Source organism: Peromyscus eremicus, chromosome 14, assembly GCF_949786415.1.
Source record: "Peromyscus eremicus chromosome 14, PerEre_H2_v1, whole genome shotgun sequence".
Taxonomy (NCBI): Eukaryota; Metazoa; Chordata; class Mammalia; order Rodentia; family Cricetidae; genus Peromyscus; species Peromyscus eremicus.
This window is the reverse complement of record NC_081430.1, coordinates 53,950,744-53,955,903: the sequence shown is the minus strand read 5'-3', so window position 1 is coordinate 53,955,903 and position 5,160 is coordinate 53,950,744. Positions and strand designations below refer to the sequence as shown.

Below are 5,160 nucleotides of genomic sequence, written 5' to 3'. Positions count from 1 at the left end.
GCACTCACTGGCTGCTCTGCCAGGGGACCTGGGTTCAATTCCCAGCACCCACATGGCAGCTCACAACTGTCTGTAACTCCAGTTCCAGGGGATCTGGCACCCATGGCAAACATCAGTGCACATAAAATAAAAATTAAAAAAAAAAGAACAATGTGGAGACAGGAAGCATTGATGTACTATAATTAATATCTTTGGAGACGTAAAAGCCTGCAGCTTCAAACTAAGACCAGGACCACATTTTTAAAATTAATTAAGAAAACACAGAAGAACTCCTGGAAATTCGGAACATAATAGATTTTTTTTTTTTTTCATTCTGAAGATTTGGAAGAGAACACTAAGAAGATCTCCCTGGCAATACAGCAACTGAGAGGAGACAATGAATGTTCTGGAACTTCACGAGAGAACAGAGGAAGTGGAAAGGAGAAACTGTCAAAAGATATTTCAACAAAAGTTCCAGGACACACCCAGGAAACAGACCCACACCAACTCATCTTATGAAAATGAAGACAATTAGGGAAAGAAAGCCCTCTGTAAGGTAGGGTGGGAAATGTCACACACAGAAGAGAAATTAGAGCCATTCTGAGTTTGCTAAACAACAGTAATGGAGCCAGCGAAGTTCTTAAGAAAAATTAACTCCTATCTATAATCCGCTATGAGTCAAACTATCAGTCAAGAGGAAAGGTAGAACAAAGGCATCTTACATCAGCAAGACTTGAAAATCGTTTACCTCCCACATATCCGTTCCTCAGGCAACTGTGGCGTGCCGCACCGGATGACAGGTAAACCGATGAAGATCACACTGGCTCAGGAAACGGGACCCAACACTGGAGGCCTGGGCAGGCTCAGGTTGAGACCAGCAGCCTGGGGCACTGTGGCCACCGGAGCAGGTCACCGGGGGCCTGAGTGGACTCCAGGAAGCCACTGCCCCAACCTTCCTCTGGTGAGAGGCTAACTCACAGGTGAAGGCAGGCAACTTGGCAGTGACCACCACTGGGCATGCAGTCCACTGATCTGCTCTGTGAGGCTCCCACAGACACAGCTACACTTGATTTGGGTCAGGAATTCTCTCCCTTTCTTAGGGCAATAGGCAGCATTTTTCTCTATCCAGGTTCTTACAGGTTTGGAATTCTTGCTGCTCACCTTAATCCCCGATCTTTGTACCATGAACCCATGGGGAAAAAAGCTCCAATGTTAGGTGAGGGCTGTGGCATGCTGAGCCCACCGGGGGCCAGTCAACAGGAACCTTGTCTTGTTTTGCATAGGAGCCATCCCACCTGACCTCTCAGGAGAGTGTGGCCTCATTTTTTGTTTGTATTTTGGAGACAAGGCCTCTATTATGTAGCTCTGGCTATCCTGGAATTCACTATGCAGGCCAGGCCAGCCTTGAGATCCACCTGCCTAGGCCTCCTAAATGCTGGGACTAAAGGCATGCACCACTATGCCTGGCTAAAAAAAAAAAGAAAGAAAAGAAAACATCCCACATTCTTGTTTTTATCCAGGGTACTTTCAAAATGAAAAGAATTTGTTTTGTAACCATGGCTTCACTGGGGCTCGAACCCAGGACCTTTTGCATGTAAAGCAGATGGGTTAACTGCTACACTCAGCAACCTTCACTGGCCTCACTTTCAAAGCCAGTTCTACTTTATTCAAGGCCGATTCATGCTTCACACATTCTCATTGTGCTGGTTTCGCTGCATTGATCTGTGTGAATAAAATAGCCCCTTCCCCCTTTTCTACAGCTTCGGGTACAGTGCAAGGGTCGGCAGAGAGCCCTGCACCGCTGGCGGTCCCGTACTTACCCACTTGCCTCAGCCCCCAGGCAAAGGCTGTGAAAGGGAATGGATGGAGACACGGGGGACCCCAGCACCACATGGAGGGGGTGGGCACGAAAACGCACACAGGCTTCTCTGGAGCCAACTCCATCGCTGTCCACACCACAGAAGTGGCCTCCACACCACAGAAGTGGACCCGGGTCAGGGACAACAGCGCTAACTTTAGGAGTGAGTGCAGAGATGGAAGCACTCTGAGCAAACCCGTCTGATTCAAAAGCAGTGTGGCACAGCCCCCAGAACCTTCTGCATGGAGGGGCATGCTTGCACTTAGAGCTGGGTTTTTAATTTGTCTATTTTTGAGGCAGAAAACATGACCATGGCAAAATGGGGCAGCTTGAGGGGGACAATTGCTTCAGACATTCAGCTGAGTCAAGGAGACAGAGATGCATCTGCTCCTGGCTTCTCCCTGAATCTTCATTCCCAGGGTCACAGTGATTAAGAAATATAAACCCAACACACTCCGGTTCGTTTAATTTCTTTTGATAGTCTGTAGCACAAGTTATAAAAATCTGTGAAAACGAGTGTCTTTGGGAGGGGAAACTAAAGGAAGGTACCACATTGGAGGAAGGACTCAACACAGAAACTCCAATGTGATGAAGCGAGGTGCCGGGGTGGGGCTGCCTGGCCAGCCTTCTGACTCTAGCCAGGGCAACAATGGGTGTGTCAGTAGGCACTGGTGCTCTGTGCCTATGTGCTGGCTCCACTACAGTTTTGGTTGGGTTTTTTGTTTTTTTCCCCAGTGTCTGCCAGAATGTTTCACAAAGCGAACCCAGCAAGACTACACTCCTTCCAGAAGGTGCCTCAGATGGTTTTGTTAATAATTTTGATCGGCTGAAAGGAGAAAAAAAACATCATTTCAATTATTCACTTTTCAAAAACTGTCAATTTCAATTTGGAGGATTCAGTGTGTCTGTCTTTCTCCCTCCCTCACTTCCCAGAAAACAACCCGAACCTGAAAAGCAGCCTCGCACAGAGGAAAAGGGACTAGGCAGGACATACCCACACAGCAAACATCTTGTTGGCCATCTTCTCCCCTGGGGAGGCGGAGTCCAGCCCACACAGAACTTTGCTGGAAGGGAGCACATTCCTTTAGGCTGCAACTGCTACTGTGAAGATACAAGCCTGAGCCACCATACATTGGCTTTGGTTTTAATAGCCTTTTAACCAACTTTGTTAATGGACTTGAATGCAATTTAGATATGGAACTTGGCTAAAACACAGCTTCAATTGGCTATTAAAATTTAAGAGCCAACTAAGATAGCTAATTACAAAATAAAAAAAAAAAAAAAAAAAAAAACGCCCCAGTGATGATGCTAAGCAGAATTAGGAACAGCAAATGACAGTCTGTCTAGTCTTATCCCATAGGGAAAGAGACTCTTAACTGAGAAGTCAACCAGACACCGCACAGCAAACCTAATTGCATTCCTGGTATTACGGCATACAAATCTGGCAGCTCGCTGCCATCAGACAGGGAAGGCGGCCTGTGGAACTCCAGTCTGAAGACAGCTGACCTCTTTCAACACAGGTTACAGCCTATTTCAGGAAAGCTTCCTTTTGTGGAGCAAACGCTGTGACTGAGGACCGACCCTGCAAAACTCAAGGGGGTGAAGGAATGGGGAGAGACTGAAACAGACCCTCCAAAAAGCACGATGTAAAAGGAAGAATTCCTTCACCTCCACAGAATCTATCTCCCTTTAATATTTAGGTCCAATAAAGGCAACAATAAATACTTGACTGCTCCGAAGCTGAACCGAGGGGATGCTATGCTCCTTTGCTTCATTACAGATCCCCTCGTTACGGCATCAGCTGAGCGCCGCCCAGCTCTCCTGTGAAGATTTATCATGTGTGTGGTGGCCACTTTGAATGGAGGTACTGGAGTCTTTAACATTCCCTAGTCAAGTGTCTCCCTGCTGTGCCTGTAAATGTCAGTCCAGTTTTTTCACGGCTGTGCGCACAGATTAGAAACAGCGGGAGAGCCGGGTAGTATGACTACAGTGCCAGGAAGGACACTTGTCTTGTGGCACAGCTCAAGTGATTCTTGGGATGCAGGACCCTGCTGTTTTCTAATATTTACACACAACTGGAGTCATCAAGAGCAGTAAATGCAGCCCGAGACAGCTCGCTTCTTTTGTGCTCAGAACTTTACATTCAAATAGGACTATCAACAATAACACCAAAAAAGACACCCATCTTAAAGTTTCCTATTTCCCCTCCATTTTGCTACACTAACAGACAACTGGGTATTCCTGCAGCTGCTCACTTAGCCTGACCCCTCCAACACTGTGTGTTATCGCACAGTTCCCTGGGAAGAGCAGGTGTTAGGATTCCTGACCTCAAATCGTGTTTCTGCAGACTGGAGTTTCTCTGACCTCTACAGGGACAGGGCCCTGGTTGCCATTTTAATGTAATTTTAGCCACCTGATTTTTTTTTTTTTTAAACACTTTGCATGGCATATTGAAGGCACATCTTGGGGACTGCAGTACCTGGACCACATGAGCTTTTCAAAACCCCGGTTTGGGAATTTACAGAAGTGGGGAGCAGGGGTTCTGAACCAAAACTATGTACATCTTAAGAAGTGTTTTAATGGCTCTTCAAATTATGTTGTATGGAAATTCTATTGTCATAATTTTTCTTTCTTTTACTATCTGCCAGAGATTTCTGTATTTGCAATGTGCACGTGTTGGGAGGCACATAGGAGCAAGATCATACACCTTGGAACTACAATACCAACCAGTCTAGATTATGCACCTCTCCAGCTGAACGGAATCCATATTCTGCTAGTCACTGAAGACAGAACGTCAGGGTGTTTTGTTTTACACCCTTGGAAGGGAAGGATGTTGTAAAGTGCTCAGAACACATCGAGTATTTAAAAAAAAAAAAAAGCTTTATTGTTGGTATGCATGTGTATGGGGGCACATTCACATGGGGTGCATTTGTGCGAGAGGGTGTGTGTGCACATGTGTGTACAAGTCAAAAAGAGCAACTTTAAAGTTCAGCTCTCTCCTTCCACCGTGAGTTCTAGTACAAATTCCAGTTGTCAGGCATCCATGGCCAAGTGCCTTTAACCTGCCTAGCCACCTTGTTCCTTACAAACACAGTGCTCAGGCATGTAATGGAGGCACATGTACACATGTAATGGAGCTGCTGTACACCAATACTAGAATGCACTCCTCCCAGGCACAGTCCTCCACTCCTCCCAGGCACAGTCCTCCACTCCTCCTAGGCAAGTCCTCCTCTCTTCCCAGGCAGTCCTCCACTCCTCCCAGGCAAGTCCTCCTCTCTTCCCAGACACAGTCCTCCACTCCTCCCAGGCACAATCCTCCACTC

The 5,160-nt window shown here is 46.7% G+C and overlaps 1 long non-coding RNA gene across 3 annotated transcripts; it reads left to right on the top strand.

Moving 5' to 3' along the window:
• Positions 1-393: 393 nt before the first annotated feature.
• LOC131924119 (uncharacterized) lies at positions 394-4,706 on the top strand. Of its 3 annotated transcripts, XR_009382789.1 has the most exons (4): positions 394-779; positions 2,573-2,628; positions 3,618-3,701; positions 4,486-4,706. It is a non-coding gene; the product is annotated as an uncharacterized LOC131924119 (long non-coding RNA). The 3 variants fall into 3 exon arrangements; XR_009382788.1 differs by lacking the exon at positions 2,573-2,628; XR_009382787.1 differs by lacking the exon at positions 2,573-2,628 and having other exon boundaries at positions 3,538-3,701.
• Positions 4,707-5,160: the final 454 nt, after the last annotated feature.